The sequence below is a fragment of the Lissotriton vulgaris genome, chromosome 10, assembly GCF_964263255.1.
Source record: "Lissotriton vulgaris chromosome 10, aLisVul1.2, whole genome shotgun sequence".
NCBI lineage: Eukaryota > Metazoa > Chordata > Amphibia > Caudata > Salamandridae > Lissotriton > Lissotriton vulgaris.
Window position 1 is genome coordinate 476584405 of NC_141698.1, and position 20403 is coordinate 476604807.

Genomic DNA, 20403 nt, shown 5'->3' on the forward strand with positions numbered 1-20403 from the left:
CACTGTGTTCTGATCCAGAAGGCAAGCACCCCATCCATGGAGGGATGCATCTACCTCTAAGAAAAACTCTGGTTTTGAGCCAAAGATCGCTTTGCCATTCCAAGCATCTAGGTTGTCTAGCCACAATGTTAGTTCCGATTTGGCCTCTTGATCTAGGGTAATCCGATCTTCGTACCGGAGACCAGACCATAGGGCTCTCCCTTTTATCCTTTGCAGGGCATGATAATTTAGGGGTCCAGGAAAGATCGCTTGAATGGAAGAGGAGAGGAGGCTGAGTAATCTGGCTAGTACCCTCAGGGGAAGGGTCTGCTGTTTCAAGGCATGTCTTATCTCTTTCCTGATTTTTGAACATTTTTTGGAAGGGAGAAGAAGAAGACATATGGAGGCATCTACGGTGAAACCAAGAAAATCCAGAGATCTCGAGGGAGTGCTTGGACTTGATATAGGGGGTTTTCCCACGAAAACTGGAGAAAAGGTTGATAAATTTTGGCCATAGGAATGGTGAAATAAGCATCTTTTAAGTCCAATTTGACTGGCCAATCTCCTGCTAAGAGAAGATCCCTCAGTAGGTGGATGCCCTCCATCTTGAAATGTCTGTAGACCAGATGTTTGTTGAGTTCCTTTAGGTTTATCATGGGTCTCCAACCTTTCTCCTTTTTTTACTACCCAAAAGTGTGTGCTTACACAAGCAAGGGTTTTCAAGGGAACCTCTATTATGGCACCTTTCTGAAGCAAGGCGGAGATGTCTTCCTCTACTATTTTTTGTTGATCTAGGGAGAGGTATGTCTCTCTGTAAACAAGTCTGAGTAGGAATATGAGTGAAATCTATCATAAAACCCTTGACAGTGTTTAGAACCCAAGGGTGCTGGGTGATGTGTCTCCAATTGTGATAGAAGTGTTTCAACCTCCCTCCCACCTTTATGGGGGAAGAAGGGGAAAGAGTACTTATTTGGAGAGTTGATGTTGTTGGAAAAGCCACAAGATCTGAATTCTCTTGAGCGGGTCCCCCTACCTCTTTAAGGGTAGAACAGGGTGTTGTACTGTTGGTATCCTCGTCCTATGCCACAGGATCTTGGAAAGGGCCTTTGATTAAACCTGCCGGAAGGGAGGCCCCTTCTCCCGGCCTGACCAAAAGAGGTTCAGGTTAAATACCTTTCTCATATTTTTTTGAGTTTTATCTAGGGCTGTAAATGTTGATACATACTTCCTGAGAGATTTTGCGAGATCCTCTCCAAAGAGTAGACCTTTAGGGTTGTTAGAAGGCTCTTTATCTGCCATATCTCTAAGTTTGGAATTGATTTTAGTGAGTACAGCCCTACGCCTCTCGGCATTAAGGCTTGCGTTGGCGTTGCCCAAAAGTATTAGGGCCCTTTGCCTCCGGCCTCTGATAACTTCAGTATTTAGAGGTGTGCCATTGATGTGGCTCTCCTTGGCAGAGTCTAAAATTCTTGCAAGAGGTCCCAGGACGTCAAGAAGACGGTCCTGGCAACCTTTCAGGGATCTCTACATCCTTTTTCCTAGGTCTCGACCGAGCCTGAAGAGGAACTTGATAAGCTCAGGGTCTAGGTTGGGAGTCTGGCAAGTCTTGTCCTCAATAGAAGGTCTCGAGCATTCTGCACTGAGAATGTTCCTGGTATCCCTCTCAAGGAGGTTGCATAGACATTTCTTAATAAATTTGGCAGCGTGGTCTTGTGGCCACCACTCGGAGGATCTAGGATGTTTGAGATTTAGGGGGAGAACATTTCTTCCCCCAGGGGGTCAAGGATATTATCCTTAGAGGATGTAGGAAGTTCGACCTCAGCAATGTCGAAATCTTCCTCTTCCTCATCCAAGTCTAGGATATACTCGTCAGGAACATCAGAAGACTCATAGTCATTCAAAAATGTACTTTTCCCATGTTATATTGAGCACTGTGATGTTTTGCGCCGCTAGGGACACCCAAATGTTTTGTGCCGCCGTGGGCATCCAGATAAGTTGTGCCGCGATGGACACCCAGGGAGATCAAGGCACCAGGACCTCATTTAAGTGTTGAGGTGCTAAGACCTTCCTGATTCGAAGAGGTGCTAGGACCTCCTGAGGTGCTCATAGGTAAAGCAAGGTCATTATTCTTGTATTTCTTGTATTTCTTAGTTCTTTGACCCCTTATTTCAGCAGAATCATCAATGAGGATTTCAGTAATTTTGTCCTACTGGGTAGGGAATTACCTTTTGGAGGATATGACCTCCATCATGCAGGACCTCATTACATTTTCAATAATTTTTCTGAAGGCATCTTTATCCATATTGGGGGTAGGGGTGGTAGCCTCATCTGAATCAGAGTCAGACATGTTAATAATAAAATGTATTGTTTTTTATATATATGAATATAAGAATATAAGAGGCAAAGGAAAGCTAGCATCTGATCGTGATGAGTCAAAAGAGCAACTGATGCTCACGTGGGAATGCGATCAGCCGCTGCTCGTAGTCATGGAGATTGCAGCCGGGACCCGAGGTCTGTGCTTCATATTAAAGAAATGCCCTTGTCAACCGGAGGAAGCCACAACTCCGTTGCCAAGGTAATTTCCTTTTATTAGGGGGGGAACAGGGAAGCGCCGCTCTCAGACGAGGACACTCTCCCAGAAAGTGAGCGCCAAAGCGGGGAAGCACCAAATTCAGTCGCGGTGTGCGAGGTTGGTAGAAAATCTCGAGTACAGGAGATTCAAGGGGTCAAAACTGGGGCGCATGACGTGCGGGCGCCGGGTGAAAGGGCCGAAGTAAGGAGATTAAAAGGGGGGGGGGAGCACCGAATCCCATAACTTATTAAGCACCACTTACGTGTTGAAGAACAGACCTGAAAAGGAAAGACATTAGTAAAGCACATATATATATATATATATCTATATATATATTGGATTTAAGCAGTTATTTATTGTGGTCTATTACTGTATGTACAAGGATTTAACCAGTGATGTTTTGTCTTTTTGGTGGTCACCATGACATGCATTCATACTTACTGTGGCAGTATGTTTTCTATGTTCATTAAGTCACATGACTCACCACGTCACTGTGAAGGGGTGGTCACTGTTTGAATTGCATTTAAAAAGCATTCAGTCTTATGTACATGTTGCAGCGTGAACAAGGGCATACCTTGCCAGAAACGCGTAGCTGCTTTCTGTTGTACCGAATAAACATCGATATGCTGATGTAACGTGGTCCGTCTCCTCCCTGTTCGCTGGTGTGCTGTATGTGCTGAGCAGGCGCGGGAAACACCGAGAAATCCAGAAGAGTCACGTGGTTCATATACATATATATATATATATATATATATATATATATATATATATATATATATATATATATATATATATATATATATATATATATATATATATATATATATATATATATATATATATGTGTGTGTGTGTGTGTGTATATATATATGGAGGAAGGGAGATCGCCATAAATTGTAGATCGGTACGGAAGTAGGGTAGACGTGAGGGGTGGTTAGCCCACGCTAAGGAAAAAACAGTAAATAGTGTCAAATCTTAAAATATTATAGAGAAAGAAGGAGGTATTTATCGGAGTCACATTTAAAAGAGGCAGGTTGTTGTCAGCTCATGCCTTTTATGTATTCTTTATGTTCTATTCTGGAACCTTTGGTATTATGATGTTTGCGGCTGCTTGGAGACTGCATTAAAAGATGCATAATGTAGCCTCCGTTCTTGTAATGAAATTTGAGATTATGTCTTAGCAAACTGCCTAAACTCACACATGGCCAGAAAACGGTGTTGGGGAGAAGCCTTGCCCTGGAAGACATGCAAGCAGCAGTATAGGCTATGGAGAGGGGAATGATAATGGGTACTGATGAGAAGCCTATAAACATTCTGAACTGATAGCTGACAAGCTTCTGAGTGTCTATACATAGGGTGAAGACATGTGTCCATGGCTGATGTTCCTAAGGAGACATACTTATCTAAAAGGTGCAAAAGCCAAGCAAGGACCTTCATGATTTTAAAGGGCATAGGCCCCTGCCAATATTAAAAGTAGATGCCAAACTGCTCATCAAAGCACTATCATCTAGACTAGAGGAGGAGGATGACTGCTTTAGTATACCCAGGCCAAAGCCATTTTAACCTAGAATGAAATAAAGTCATAAACTCTAGATGGCTATCACATGTTATGAATAATTGTCCAAAGACGGTAAGAATCATTAATTGTACCACAAGAGATCAAAAATGCTTTTGATACAGTTACCTGGTAATTAATGCAAGAAGTTTTCCGCCGGGTAAAATTTCGACCTACTCTCACCATATATATATTTATATTCAGCCCCAAATGTCAAAGTAATGAAGGTAATGTGATAACAGAGTGGTAAGAACTCTTGTTGCTCTTTTCCCTAATAATGGAGTTGCTAGTTGTTATGCTTAGATACAACTTGGAGAACTGAGGATTATACACTGCAAGGATAATACAGGGCCAAAATATGGTCTTCTACTTCATGAGTTGGTCTTGTTGAATCTTGAGGAACTTGATTTTTTGGACTTGTGTCGGGATTCAGAACCATTAGGGGAAAGGTGACTCTTTTCCTACTGGGTACTCTAGAGGGTTATACTCCTGACCAGCTGCCTGAATTGTGAATTACTTGGATAGTGTTTTGATCACAGTTTCTTTATCTATGGGGGTCATGGCAAATCACCAAAAATGGTGATGTTGTACAGACGCAAATGGAGTTTTCAGGGTGCCATGTGGCTCTTATCAAAGACACTGTTTAAAGACCTGAATTATACAGCTGTTGTGAGGCAATAAAGATGGAGGACTAGGACTCCTGATCTTTGACCACTATTATCTTGCTTACCAACACACTGTTGGCTGGCTGACTGAGAGGCCAAAAACATGCTGAAGAGAAGTGGAGATAGATCACTTACTATTGGCTGTGGGAGGGGTCAAATCGTGGACTGGACAGCCAGGAACAAAATAGGAAAACACAATATGCACAGCAGATGACACATTGGGGATTGCTACAATTCGGGAACATTTAAAGAGATATGACTAAAAGTAGGTGGATTGATAAAGCTGCTTGAAAAGGAACAATTTACATGGAAATGTCAAGATACTGTCATTCCAGGGGATGCACGGCCAGTTCAGAGTTATTCCAGGAGGGTTCTTGCTGTATGCCATCTGGCCAGGGTACCAGAGGAGGCCTGGAAAAAGATCCCACACATGCTGAAAAAAAATAAACACCATGACATAGTTACTGTCATTGACATCATGTGGGGGACCCTTTTCCTCACTTTACAAGACCCTACTAGCACAAACACGGACCCATAAACTAGTAGGAAGGAAAAGATGGAAGTAAAACTACTCAGAATAATTCACTGAAACTGAATGAGTAAGGGCTTGCACACACTTCACCAATGTCTCTGTTAGCACATGCTTTAAATTAGTGCAATTTAATATCCTCCAGAGTGTGAGAAAAGACATTTGAGAGTATGTTACTAGATGGACAACTAGGTATATTTACACTGCTTGTCGGAATCATAAGTGTGTTGGAAAACTGACCTCTTCTCTGTGCACAGATGTGCTGCAGCTATTGGATGTGTGTCTAATGAATGCTAATGAAAGTTTTCCCTGTCCTGTCTCCTTACAGATGTTCTACAGGTGTTTCGCGAGATTCTCTCGGGTGATCTGGAAAAAGCAGGCCTGGATGAATCTTCTTTTCACTTTACTCACCACCAAGTGGCCACCTTGCTAGACACATCCGCCTTTCACTCTTCGGTAGGTTCAGGTGTACAAATCATCTTGCAGCTCCACACCTTGCAGGACTTTGCGAGCAAGACTTGAACCTCCCCAAGGCATGACAAACTTGCTTGACTGATGTCCCTTGGGTTGTTCGTATCTCTGGGGAGAGACAGCTTGAAGGGTTGCTAAGCTTCATCTGTTATTCAGTGTTTATAAGATGCACATTAGAAGCAAATCCATGGCTGTTAGAAATAGGTTAGCCAATTCTACGGGGGATAGCATGGTGCAGAGCGGGCAGGCCAAACTCCTGAGGACATATGTGAAGCATCCACGCAGTACACACAGACGACACACAAGGCACACCACAAAAAGAGAGACAACACCTGTTTTGGTGAAAAAGAATAACTTGTGTATTGTCTCAAACTGCAACGGAAATCACAGTAGTCACAACGCTGCGCCAACTGGCGCCAGGGCAATATACACACGGGGGATTATTTGCAGGGTAAGTGAAAAAGAAGAAAAAGGTAAGGCCATTAGGGTCAATGTTGCAATTAAAATGTAAGCATTACCATTTAGCATAACACCAGGCCCGGAGTGGCCGTAGCGGGCACGGGGCAATCCCCCGGTGCGCCGCAAAGGTGGGGGCCGGTTTTGGGTCTCCCTGGGGGCCGATTTTGTTACAGGGCCGTTTTTGCAGCTATCGGCCCTGTAACAAAATTGGCCAAAAACGTCCCCGGCAAAGAGCTCGGCGGCGGGGGGGGGGGGGAGGGACTGTTTTGGTTCCCAGTCCGGCCCTGCATAACACATTAGGTGAAAAGCTATGCGTAGACATATGAACTCACTATACCTCATCAGCAGAAGAAGGAGAACATAGAGGCCTTACTTTAGCAGTAGGCGAATACCAGCAGGCATTCATCATAAAATAAACCATTAGGCATGAAAGCATAGTAAGGCATTCCACAGGGGCATACTACTGCAGCCTGAAGTACCTTGGCAGGGCGTAGGATCACACGTAGCATGGGGCAGAAACACCACTCCCAAACATAGCAGGCATCCTGCATAGGGAGGCCCTCAAATTAACACTGCCCCCAACGATGGCCCATGGTCATTGCAGCTGCCCACTGTCCTGCAGGGCAGCTGTGTAGGGTAGCTCAGGCCAGCAGGAAGGATGTGGGAGTCCCTCTTCTGAGGCTCGCTAAATACACAATGGCCCCCAGTGTTGGAGTCCCCTCCCGGGACTCGGTGATGGGAGCACTGTCCAATTCCCACCCCTACATGTCAGTCACATGGGGGCGGTCACCGGCAGTGTGCCCCGACTCCAGGACTCAACTCCCACGCAGCTGAGCCCCACTCACCGGGCTCCGGGACTCTGCTCCTGCTTGTCTTGCCGGTCTCCCCTGGGCGACAGTTGCGGGGCTTCCCACCCGGGACCCGCTCTGGGGCCCGGGCCTTGAACAGGAAGCAGGTATTTCACCACGGAGGGGCAGGCACCGACAATGTGCCTCCAGGCCCCCCTCTGCACTCCCCAGACAATCGCGTCACTGCGCGGCCCTGACGGGGAGGTGGGCTCCCGCTCTGGTCTCTCAACACTCCCGGGGCTCCCTCGTCGCTACGGGAGCCCCGCAACGTCACCGCTGGCTTCCGGCAGTACCTCGGGCCCCACAGCCAATCCGTGCGCAGCTTCTGGGGGGTGTGCCGCCTGCCGCCAATCACAGCTCGTCCGGCGAGGGGGTGCGGCAGCAACAGCCAATCCGTGTAGGGCGCGGTGGGGGCGAGGCCGGTGACGTGGCCAGTTATCCAGTATTATGGGTATCTTTCATAGATTCACATGCCTGAATCATTCCCCGTCGCCGGGGTGGGAGTCCCCGGTAAATAATTATAGTAATGTCACATAGACATATACTTAGTACTAGGCCAGAGGCCTCACATTAGTAGCCTATCTAGGTCCTTATGTAAAAAGGACCAAACTTTGGCCAGGAGCCAATCAGCTACTATCACCCTCCTCACCTTCCTGGAAGGAGCCCTAGTCCCTCAGATTTTCTACCGCACGTCGTGCTAAGGGAGTCTCCACTGAGCTCTGCTCAGGTTTTTTCCGATATCTTTGGATTTACCCTATCATCTCTTCAAGTTTCAGCTTTGAAAGGAGTCTTGGTATTTATTATGTCTACTACTCCTAAAAAAGGGCTTTTTAGACCCTTTGCCTCTTGTAGTAAAATGAGGTTACATATCGAGGACAAGCATGAAGACTGCTTGTATTGTCTCTATCCTCAGCATTCTGCCAAGGAATGTAAGATTTGTCGCACTCTCCCGGTCAAGACATTGAAGGACAGGGAAGGGCGACTGCTTCTGTGGCTCCAGAGACTGAAGGATAAAGAGCAGCTAGTCTCCTCAGGTGAGAGCGAGTGTTCCTTCAGGAGCTTCCACTCCTCTCCTAAAAGGCCTCGACAGACATCTCCAGGTCAGTCTGCTGCGCCTTCTCACAAGAAGCCAAAGTCCATGGAGGGTCATCCTAAGGTCAAACCTTCTCTTCAGATGACAGACTTCAAGAAGCCTGCTATGGTATCTTCTGGCCTGCCTGTGACGATGTCGACAGTCTCCATTTCGACATCCACAGCGTCTACTTTCTCCATGGCATCGACTGCTACAACATCGTCGATGGTGGGTAGGTCAATACCTTCTGTAATTCCTGTCACAAAACCGTCGACGACGCTTCTGTCGACGCTCCCGTCGACGTCTGCTTCAACGTCGACGAAGGCGAAGCTTTCAGCGTCGACGAAGATCGACGAAGGAGTCGACGAGGAGTTCATGGTCGACGAGGACTACATCGTCGACGAGGACACCATCGTCGACGAGCACGTCGACTTCGAGACCGTCGACGAAGACTTCCTCGTCAACGAAGACTACATCGTCGACGAGGACACCGTCGACGAGTACACCGTCGACGTCGACACCGTCGACGAAGCCATCGTCGTCGACTACTTCAGTGTCAACGCCACCGTCGACGAAGAAATCGTCATCGTCGTCGTCGACGAGGACATCAACGACGTCGATGCAGTCAACGATAAAAATGCCTGATAAAACATCGAAAATCATAGACGCTCCACAATTGTCTCTGACCTCCAGTTTCTAATTTCGGACTATAAGCAAAGATTTCCATCATCTGCTCCTGCATCAGGAGTACAGGCACAACAGGAAGCGCCAACTCCTCAGCATCGACAGCGACCACCTCCGCTGGTTGTGCGTCAGGAGCAAGAGAAGTTACCTCCTCAAATTTCTTCGGATGAGGATGAATATGAGGAAGAAATGAGAGATGATGAGGTCCAAGACGAGGAAGGTGAAATACATGATGAGGATTCTGATGATAACGCCAACCCGAATCCAGCATCCCCAGACCAAGTACAGGACGATTCACCCCCTGAAGATTTAGGGGGATTTCATAATATAGTAGGGAGAGCGGCTGCAAGGTTCAACATCCAAATAGCATCGGAAACGCAGGACTGTTTCCTTCATGATTTTAAGGAACCCTTCAAGAGATCCGCTCGCTCCATTCCAGTGATCGATTATATATGGGAGCAAGGACTCTTATTCAAGTGCCGGCTAGAGTTGAAAGGAAGTACAAAGCCCCAGACACTGCACCCGCATGTTTAACTGGCCAAACTAAACCTGACTCTGTAATATCACAGGCCGCTCAGCAGAAGTTCAGCAACCCGTCAGCGGCAATAACAGCGCCTCCTGATAAAGAGTGGAGAAAACTTGATGCCATTGGCAAAAGATTTTCCTCCATGTCCGCCCTATCAGTCAGGGCTGCAAATTCTCTGGCATTACTAGGTCGTTACAATCGACAGATATGGGCAGATATAGCCCCATATCTAGGAGCGATCCCAGAAGACCAGAAAGAAGAAGTTAAGAAGATTTTGCTGGAGGGCGAACGCTCTGCTTCAGAGATGATCGATGTGGCCTTGGATATCGCTTCCACAGGCTTTCGTCAATTGGCAGGAGCAGCGGTTTTGAGATGCCAGGGCTGGCTTAAAGCCACAGCATTCTGGCCTGAAGTGCAAGCCAAGGTTCTAGACATGCCATTTGATGGAGAACTACTCTTCGGTGCGCATATCGATGACATGCTGCAATGTATTAAGAAGGATACCGACACGGCGAAAGCCCTAGGCACCCTGCAATACAAAACTAATTCCTTTCGAGGGTCCAGAGGTAGAGGGCAACAGAATCGTGGCAGCTATCAAGGTTACAAGTCCGCTTATAACTCTTCCCAGCAGTGCAAGCCTCAATATCAGCAGAGGCAGCAACAAGGACGATCCTCATACAACAAGTCGTCCTTTCGAGGGAAAGGAGGAAAGAAAGACAATTACAGATGCCAATGACTGCTTTCTACTACAGGCCTCCACCTCTTCTCCACAATTCGTAGTTGGAGGAAAAATTACCAACTTCCTTCACAATTGGAAGCAAATTACAACAGATCGTTGGGTGTTGCAGTTAGTTCGCTTCGGACACACTTTGGAGTTTGTGAAGCATCCTCCTCCGAACCCACCATGTCCTATGCAGCACAAGAATCTAAACCTACTTCAACAGGAGCTCTCTCTAATGCTCCAGAAAAGAGCAGTGGAGAGAGTTCCTCGAGGTCAGAAGGGGAGAGGATTCTATTCCCGATTCTTCCTGATCAGAAAAAAGGAGAAGAAGCAGTGGAGACCAATACTGGATCTGAGAAACCTAAACAAATACCTCAAGAAGCAGTCCTTCCATATGGTTACCCTCCAGGAGGTATTACACCTACTCAATTCAAAAGACTATATGGTATCCTTAGACCTCCAGGATGCCTATTTTCATATCCTCATTCACAAGAGTCATCGACAATTCCTGAGGTTTGCATTGGCAGGCAGACACTACCAGTTCAGAGTTTTACCATTCGGCCTGAAGTCAGCTCCACGCATCTTCACAAAGTGTCTGTCTCCGGTAGCGGCATACCTTCGCCAGCATCATCACCAAGTCTTTCCCTACCTAGACGACTGGCTCGTCAAAGCTCCTACTCGGACAGGCGTAGCCAGGTCCTCTTCGGCCTGCTTTCATCTCTTCGAGAATCTGGGCCTAACACTCAACCAGGAAAAGTCAACTCTCCAACCGCCACAACGTCTCAATTTCCTGGGAGCAACGTTGGATACACAACAGGAGAAAGCCTTCCCTTCCAGAGAACGTCAGGTCAAGCTGAAGACCCTGGCCGTCCACATTCAGACCAAAAAGAGAGTCAAGGTTTGACTATTCAAGTTGTTGCTAGGAATGATGTCTTCCAACATTTTTCTCATTCCTCACTGTCGCCTCCACATGCGGCCTCTACAGGAAGCCTTAACAAATTAGTGGATCCAAAGTACAGGATCTTTCGACGACTGGATCAAGATCACTCAGGTGATGAAGAAAGCTCTGAGATGGTGGCTTCTGGGCGACAACTTAAACAAGGGTCTCCCTTTTCTACTCCCAGTCTCTCCTTATGTGATAACCACATACGCTTCACTGGAAGGATGGGGAGCGTTCCTTCAAGGACTGCAAGTACACGGTCAGTGGTCAGTGGCAGAAAAACAACTCCACATCAATCTGCTAGAGTTACGAGCAGTGCGCTTGGCACTTCGAGCATTTCTACCCCGAATCAGGAACTCCCCAGTGCTTGTGAGGACGGACAATACCACCACAATGCACTACCTGAACAAACAGGGGGGTACTCGATCCAGGACGTTGTCTCGAGAATCTCAGCAAATTTGGATCTGGCTGCTACAACACAAAATTTCTCTGCGGGCAGAGTATGTCCCAGGAGTAGACAACACCCTGGCAGACTCGCTAAGCAGGCAGCGCTCCATTTGCCACCACGAGTGGGAGCTCGACCAGAAGACGCTCGACTCAGTGCTCTCCCGTTGGGGCAAGCCTCACCTGGATCTCTTTGCGACGGAAGTGAACGCGAAATGCCGACATTACGCAAGCTGGCTTCCCCAGAAAAGGTCCCTAGGGAATGCCTTTTCGATGACATGGTGCAACGTCTTTGCTTACGCGTTTCCACCGTTTCCCCTGATCCCCAGGGTTCTCCGGAAACTGAAGGCAGAGAGTTGTACCATGATCCTGGTAGCCCCAGCGTGGCCACGCCAGCAATGGTATACAGAACTACACCTTCTATCGCTGGAACCTCCAATTCTATTCAGGACATGCCCACATCTCCTCACAATGAACCAGGGACAAGTCCAGCACCCGGATCCAAAATCTCTAAAATTATCGGCTTGGCTCCTGAGTTCAGAGAGTTCCAGGATTTAGATATTCACAGGAATGCAGGGTCGTCTTAGCCCGGGCCCGGGCTGAAAGTACTAATAAGATGTATTCCCTCAAGTGGAAAAGGTTCTGTTTGTGGTGTAGAGCTCAGAAATTACATCCGTTCACTTCTACTCCAGCACAAATTCTGCCCTACTTGCTCCACCTAGCCAATTCAGGGCTGACACACGCTTCAATAAAAGTCCACCTGGCGGCCATATCCAGGTTCAGACGATCTTCGTGTGGAGCTTCACTATGGACTAACAGACTAATCAAACAGTTTCTGAAGGGATTATTCAGAACTTTCCCTCCAGTTAGAGCGTCTCCACCTACATGGCAACTAAATGTGGTACTAGCTCAACTAATGAAACACCGGTTTGAGCCAATCCACAGAGCAGATCTAAAATATTTGTCATGGAAAACAGCTCTATTACTGGCGCTCACGTCCGCAAGGAGAATGAGTGAACTGCAGGCTTTTTCTGTGCAAGACCCCTTCATCCAGTTCAAGAACGACAGGGTCATTCTACGGACTAACCCTAAGTTTATACCGAAGGTTCCGTCTTCTTTCCATCTCAGCGAACCTATTGTCCTGAGATCTTTCTTCCCGAATCCATCATCTGCGGCTGAAAGATCTCTACACTCATTGGACCTCAAACGATGTCTCAAATTCTACATACACAGGACGGAGCAATTTAGGAAGTCCAACCAACTGTTTGTTGCATTTAGCAGGCCCAGGAAAGGCCTAGCATTGACAAAACAGAGCATTTCCAGATGGATTTCAGTGGCCATCGCCTTCTGTCACCAACAGGCGGGCCATCCTCTGACTTCAAAGGTTCGAGCACACTCCACTAGAGCGGTATCCACATCCATGGCGCTCTTCGCTGGGGTACCCATTGTCGACATCTGCAGAGCGGCGACATGGAAGACACCACATACGTTCACCAAGCACTACTACTTGGATTCTGAACTTATGAAGAATGCAGCAGTGGGACAGGCGGTCCTACGTCATCTATTTCAGTAGTGGTGAGCCTTCTTCCTATCATCCCACCTTCCAGGTAATTTATCGCACATTTCTTATCAGGTTGTGAGTATTATATAATCTGTGTAACAACTTATGATAAGATTATTATGTCTTTATGGATGTATTATGCGAAATGTGCTCATTATTACTTGCTATTCTGATTCAGGCATGTGAATCTATGAAAGATACCCATAATACTGGATAAGAAATGCGTTACTTACCTGTAACAGCAGTTATCCAGTATTGGTATCTTTCATAGATTCACATGCAACCCACCCGCCTCCCCTGGAAGGGCTCACCTTTACCCTCTCAGTAGGTACTACTTAGCACTGTGCTTACGAAAATCTGAGGGACTAGGGCTCCTTCCAGGAAGGTGAGGAGGGTGATAGTAGCTGATTGGCTCCTGGCCAAAGTTTGGTCCTTTTTACATAAGGACCTAGATAGGCTACTAATGTGAGGCCTCTGGCCTAGTACTAAGTATATGTCTATGTAACATTACTATAATTATTTACCGGGGACTCCCACCCCGACGACGGGGAATGATTCAGGCATGTGAATCTATGAAAGATACCAATACTGGATAACTGCTGTTACAGGTAAGTAACGCATTTCTTCCCCAACCACGTGATACCGCCCTCCTTGGCTTCTCAGGCCTAACGCTCCTACTGCAGCACTGAGAGAATACCTCGGCGGCCCTCCCCAGGCTTCGGGGGCCGCTGCGGCGATCTTCAGCGGCCCCTCTTCTGGTCTCAGTGCGGCAAAGCCCGCGCAGCCACCTTAACGTCCCCCGGGCAGCGGTGGTGAGTTCTCCAGCAGCGATTCACATGCGCTTATGCTCAGGCATGCTAGAAGCGCGGGGTGGCCTCCCGTCTTCTGTTTCTCGGCAGTTGCTCCTCCAGTCAGCTCGCACGTGGGGTAGGCACCCGCTTTTATTTAAATTAGCACCAGGGGGCGGAATCTTGCGCTGTAGCGCTTAGAAGGCACGGCGCAAGTTATACATGCAGCTCTCAAATGTAAATGTAAATGTACAGGAATTTATATAGCGCAAATCACCGAGCGGTTTCTAAGCGCTTGCTTAGGGAACCCGTCCTGGTATTCCCCTGTGAGATAACCCCGGCAGGGTATCCGCAAGGTGAAAGCTTTTAGGTGTAGCGCTCGTGTAGCGCAAGGTCCCACCAGCCTCAGGGACCTAGGATGGTGCTCCTTCCTCGGTGGCCAAGCAGCAGAAGCCCCAGGCACTACTGGGCAAGGTCAGTAAGACAGGGCAGTAGGCTTTCACCATCCTCCACTGTAGCCTTACACTCCTCCTGTACAGCAGCCTGCACTCCTGCAGTGTGGCTTCCACTAGCCCTGGGGGACAGCAGAGGGGTTTTGGTTTGTTGCAGGGTCCAGCACACAGGCCCAAGTGGTGGTATCCCCTGCCGCAGGTCCCCTCACGTTCCTGTCCCTGCTCTGACTAAGCACATGGTGGCATAGCCCCCTTATTTATGTGCCCCTCACCCCACCTCCCAGACAGTGGCAGGCTCCACCTTCTTGTTCCTTCGGGATTGTGCCGAAGTACCTATAACTTCCCCCTCACGACGTCCCAAAGAGTCTGGAGACAATACACAGACTGCTAGGATAGTCAGGCGAGGGAAGGAAAGGAAGGGGACGGCAGGGAGGGAGACCTGAAACGACAAGAGCATACACACTTAGAACTATACTCTAGTAATGACTAATAGAACACTGTTAAGGACACAATACTACATAACCCTGTACTATCCTACTTCCTACCTGTAAAGAAAAATAAGGAAGCTGTAAATCAGGGGTGAAGAATGAGGTGAGACCAGAGATCCATCAACTGAAACAGAAGAACATATAACAAGCGTTGGAACTCTCATACCCTTAGTACAATATCATTCCTGTCAATGTATACACAACATACCTATATATACACATGGGTTCATGGCTTGTAGTTTAGATAAATCCCTCTGTATCTCCCCCAGTTTGTCACTCCTGTGCTAGGAAAATAAAGATGTACATCAAATGATGATAACGAAAACAACATAGCAGGCAAAGGTTAATCCAGTCTTAACATTGCCAGCTGTAGGTGAATAATCCTGAAATGCTTCGAAAGCGGACACTCCAGACCGTGATTCCAAAGTTAGTTTACATGCAGGAAATATGAGTATGGCTGGATCCCCAACCGAACATTGTTCTACTCCCTCACAGTCAGAACGTGTTCATTCTGTGTTTTCCCCAAAGAAATAATAAGTTGTTCCCCGCAAAGAAACAGCAGAAATGCCTGTTTCAGCCAACGGGAAACCGATATGCTCACGCTCTCTCAGCCGAGAGAGCACCGTTAAGGAAAGCCACTCACACGAGGCAGCTCTAACTCATTTAATCAATAGTACGTGAACCCAAACCGATACGGTGTTCCCAAATCTCTGCAACAAGTACACAGATAGATCTTACCGGTACTCCTGGACATACGAACCGCAGCCTCAGAGATCACAAAGAATAATCGGCCCGCCGTCTTCTCGGGGGCTGTATTTACTTCTGGGAATTTGCGTGCTTCATGTCAAGCACGCGACAGACGTCCCGGGCATGCTGGAAACTGTAGTTCGCGGCAATTAACGATGCTGATCAGTGACCCCTTCGTCCAGTTCCTGACAGACAGTGCCAGAAGCTTCTAGAAGCCTCTGGGGAAATGGTTCAAACTGACTCAGGGGGAGGGGTAGAGCACCCTGGGTGCCAGGCTTTCCCTCCAAATGCTGGGATGGCAGGGTACCAAACAACTAGACCGCTAACCCACTGCAGCCAGGTGGCACAACACACAGCCATGGCATCCATTTTGAAAGCGTCATCTCGGTAAAGTGCATGTTTACGATAGGGGTATTACAGGTGCGCACACCATTGCGTCACATTTAACATGGCGTCTCACACCACACATGGCCTATACAGTGTTCTTTACCATGGGGGAGACATCCTAAACAGGGGGGGTGAAAAGCGAAACATTTTGAGAAAATGGGCCAAGTCCAACAATGGCCATTTCAGAAATCAATAGAATAGAGAATGCCTCCCTATCTCCAGTTCTGACAGCCACTGTCTAGGGAATGCTGCTCACTATGTCCATTTATGACAGTTACTATCGTTTGTAGTCATGTTTAAATACAGCCCCTCCTTCTAGTCCATATTGTTATGATGGGCAGTACAAACACCACATCTAGGCAGATAGGCAGTTTCTGGCTTGCCTCATTTGTTCTCCCTGTGAGTATGACCTTGTTGCTTCTGCCTGGGCTGGGCATGTTTTGTATTAAAGGCACCTGCATTTGTTCTACCTGTGGTGAAACTGCACTTTGTGTAATAGAAACTTGCTCTGCCACTCTCATGCTGCACATGTATGAGAAAAGCTCACGCTACTACTTCTGTTATTGCATTTGTCTTATATATCTGAGGGAAGAGTTCATTTTTGCTCTACATGTAAACGGAAGAAGTGGAAAAATCCTGTCTGTGCTTTTTAGGAGCAGCGTGCTTGCAACCAGAGGGGGTTGGTGGCCGTTCTTCAGCAACTACACTTACTTAACTTTCTAGCATTTGCCAATTAATGTTCACACAGAGAGGCTCAAAGTAGTACTGTCATAAATTGCATTTATCCTTGAAGGCTGTGTAGTTCCATATCACCCACTTTCCATTATGCTTCAAAACTGCTGAAAAAAAATTAGAAATGAAAATAGTGAGAAAACAAAGCAAGAAAATATAAAATTATTTAAAACGTTTTTTAAAAGAACATTGGATAGAATATCAAATTGAAGGAATTAGCAACAAAATTAGGTTGAGGAGCAGAATGAATTAAATTTCCTAAACTCTGTGTAGAGCTAGGATTAAGGGCTAGGTGAGGATGATGGTAATACTTTAAGAGCGGGTGATTTGGTATGCTTGGATAAGGGTAAGAGTTAAAGTAAGGGTTAATGTTAGAGATGGGGATCCCTAGGAGGCAATGGTTTGAACCTTTGGCCAAATGGGTACCCTTCTTTCTAGTCAGGGTAAGGGGGATACACTACTGAAAAAACCCTTGCTCACCCCTTTGGTAGCTTGGCTCATCTCTGAGGCAGTGTGTGTAGTATTTGCACATAATCAACAGTCATACAGTGAAAACACTACAAAAGGACACCACACCAGTTTTAGCAAAATAACCAATATTTATCTGTGTAAACAAGACCAAAAAGATAAAAGACCAACATACAGTAATCAAAAATAGGCACTTTGCAGTTCTGGACGATTTTGTTGGTGTGGACCAGCCTTTGTGTCTGCAGACTCGTAAACAGTACCTTTGGTTTCGGCCAACCACGTTGGTGCTGGCCGGTTGTGGCAACTATCACGGTTGCGATGTGAAGCATAGCGGCTTGTGGTACCTTCAAGTCGTGGTGCAGGTAACCGTCCGAGTGATGCCGTGCTTGCTGTGGTACTCGCTACAGTACTGGCAGATCAATTTGCAAGGGACAGTGCCGGTTACTGGGAGTGGGCGTCAGTCGGCCCAGACTGCGGTGTGTGACAGGGCAGTGCGTCGTGTAACTTATGAGTACTGCCTCCTAACCACGGTGTGGTCACAGGTGTCATGGGCAGCGACGTTGTTGGTGAGACCAGGGCAGCAGAGTGAAGCGAGGCCGTGCAGTGACCACAGGTTGCGGTGGAAGCAGCGGCTCAGTGGCGACGGTGGTCATCGTCATCAGTGAGACCAAGTTTGTGTTGCAAAGTGTGGCGGTGCCCTCTGCTGTGCCTTCAGGACACAGAGCCAGCAGTGGTGTTGAGGTCGGTGTCGGCTGCCTCCCCCACTATGGCAACTGAAACCTACGATTCCTGAGGCAGTCCCTTGAAGTAAGTGAAGTCTTTTCTGTCCCTGAGACAACAGGAGGCATGCTCTATTTCAAGCCCTTGGAGATACTCCGCACAAGTAAAGAAAGTTTAGTTCTGTCCTTTTACTGCCCAAGGCAGAAGCAGCAACTGCAGGCCAACCCAACAAAGCAACAACACTGGGACAGGGCAGAACTTCTCCTAGCAGGTCTTCTAGCTCTTCTTCTTGTCAGTTTCCTTGATTCCAGTGAGTTCACAGAAGTCTTTTATCTCCTTGAGACTTCTAAAAGGAGGCAAGATCAACTTCAAGTCCTAGGAGAACACTCTAGCAGCAGGATGATGAAAGTACAACCCAGTTCTTTCCCTGTCCAAGACAGAAGCAGCAAGCAGCATGCCAACACAGCAGAGCACGCAGCAAAGTGGCAGTTCCTCCTAACAGCTTTTCCAGCACTTCTTCCTGGCAGGTTCCTTATTTCAGCAGTAATCTCAAGTTCTAGGGTCGGCCCCTAATATTTATACTTTTTTTCTCTTTGTTATTTTTGGAAGAGAGTATCTATACTCATCCCAAACCAGTTTTGTTCTCTCTAGTCCAGCTTCCCGGCAGGAGGTGGAGACAGCATTGTCCAAGGGAGACCAGGCTCATTCAGGTGCAAGGGAATTCTCCTCCCACCACTCTAAATACAGAACAGGCCTCTTCATGGGCTAGTGAAAATCCTCCCAATACTCTGAATGTACCCCAGGTCTATTCAGCCTAGGCCTCACTCATCCAGGAAAAGCAGGACACACTTCACCCCCGTGGCTGACTACAGTGAATGCACATTCCCAGCCCTTGTCACTCCAAAGCCAGACAGTCAATCAACTACCCCACAGGGGCACACTGGATGGCTAAGCAAGAAAATACCCACTTTCTAAAAAAATTATTTTCAAACACACAACATAACACACAACATAAAAATCATCTTTACTTAAAGATGCATTTTTTTATTCTGAATTCAGGCATACTAAACTCCATTTCTCTATCTTGTCCTAATGGGTAGTTGTAAGAAATCCTGTCCTAATGGGAAATTATAAGATGTTATACATACACTCCCATTCTATCCTATGAGACAGAGAGCCTTTCCATAGTGAAAAATGAATTACACTGTATTTCTCTATCGGGACATGTCAAGCACATCAGTACATGTCCAACCTTTCACATACATTGCAACCTGTCAATAGGGGTACTTTGCACCTACCTAAAGGGATGTCTCACATGTAATAAAAGGGAAGGTTAAGGCTTGGCAAATGGGTGCACCTGCCAAGTCGACAAGGCAGTCACAACTGCTCGTAAACACTGCAGTGGAAGGTGTGAGAATCCTTTGAAAGGCTGCTTGTGTGGGTGGCACAGTCAGTGCTGCAGGTCCACTAGCAGCATTTGATTTGCAGGCTCTGGGCACATACAGTACACTGTACTTAGTAGTGAATCAAACAAGCCAATCATGGAAACACCAATCCATAAACCCAATTTTCATGGAGAACATATGCACTTTAACACTGAATAGCAGTGGCTAAGTGTCCAGAGTCCTAAAACCGACAAAAACAGGTTCTAAAACAGGAGGCCAAAAAGCAAAAAACCTGGGGTAAACCAACAAAAAAAGCCAAGTCTAACAGTTAAGGATATAGTTAACAATAGAACTAGAGCAGGGAGTAGGTATAGAAATAGTGAGTGTATGAGAATGGGTTAAGTTTAGGCCTAGTGATGGTGATCACTATAGACCAAGATTAGGGTAACAGTTTGATGACCAAAACTAGATTTAGAGTTCAAGTTAGAATTATCTTACCTATGAGTTACATTTAGGAATCCTTGAGCAGCAATGTTGTTAGAGATATAAGTGAAGGTTAGGTTATATGATTTAATGGGGAAGAAAATATTAGGAACTTCAGAATTACTTATAAAATGTTTGACATTTTAGTCAATACTCATGAACAGCACAGATTATATCACTTCCTACATCCTTTCGAGGTAGAATGGTTTACCTTTGGACCTGGTTGAATGACAGGCCCTGTGTCTTCTGTGTACAGTGAAAGACCAACACAATAGGCTCTAGTGAAAGGAATGCAAAGCGAAAACATTCTTTAATGTCTCATCCAGCCCTCAGTGTCCTCATGGCATGTCCTAATTCTTTGTAGTGTAGGATGGACACATAACATTCAAGATATGCCTTTAAGAGATGCCTATAGAGCTTGGGGAGGAGGAACGGGCACATTTCCAGCATCCAGAGAATTATAGACACGGTAAAAGGCCAAGCCCAGTGGACTACTGTGGTAGCTGTCTTCAAACTGCTGACCTACCTTAATATGACAGCAATGAACTAATAAGGGTGTTGGGAAATTAAGTTCCTGAAACTGAAAGCAGAAACTTTAGTACCCGCTGTGCTTAGTAACCCCTGTAAAGTTGTCTGTCTCCTCATCTGCTGCATCACATATTTCACAACCAAGTTCAGCGACATGTGAAATGTTGCCTACAAAAGCATTTGACACCTTGTGAGAGTG

At 46.7% G+C, this 20403-nt stretch overlaps 1 pseudogene; it reads left to right on the plus strand.

Annotated features, from left to right (window-relative positions):
* LOC147685425 (syntaxin-binding protein 4-like) overlaps positions 1-20403 on the plus strand; it is a 1115687-nt pseudogene that overhangs the window by 862225 nt on the left and 233059 nt on the right.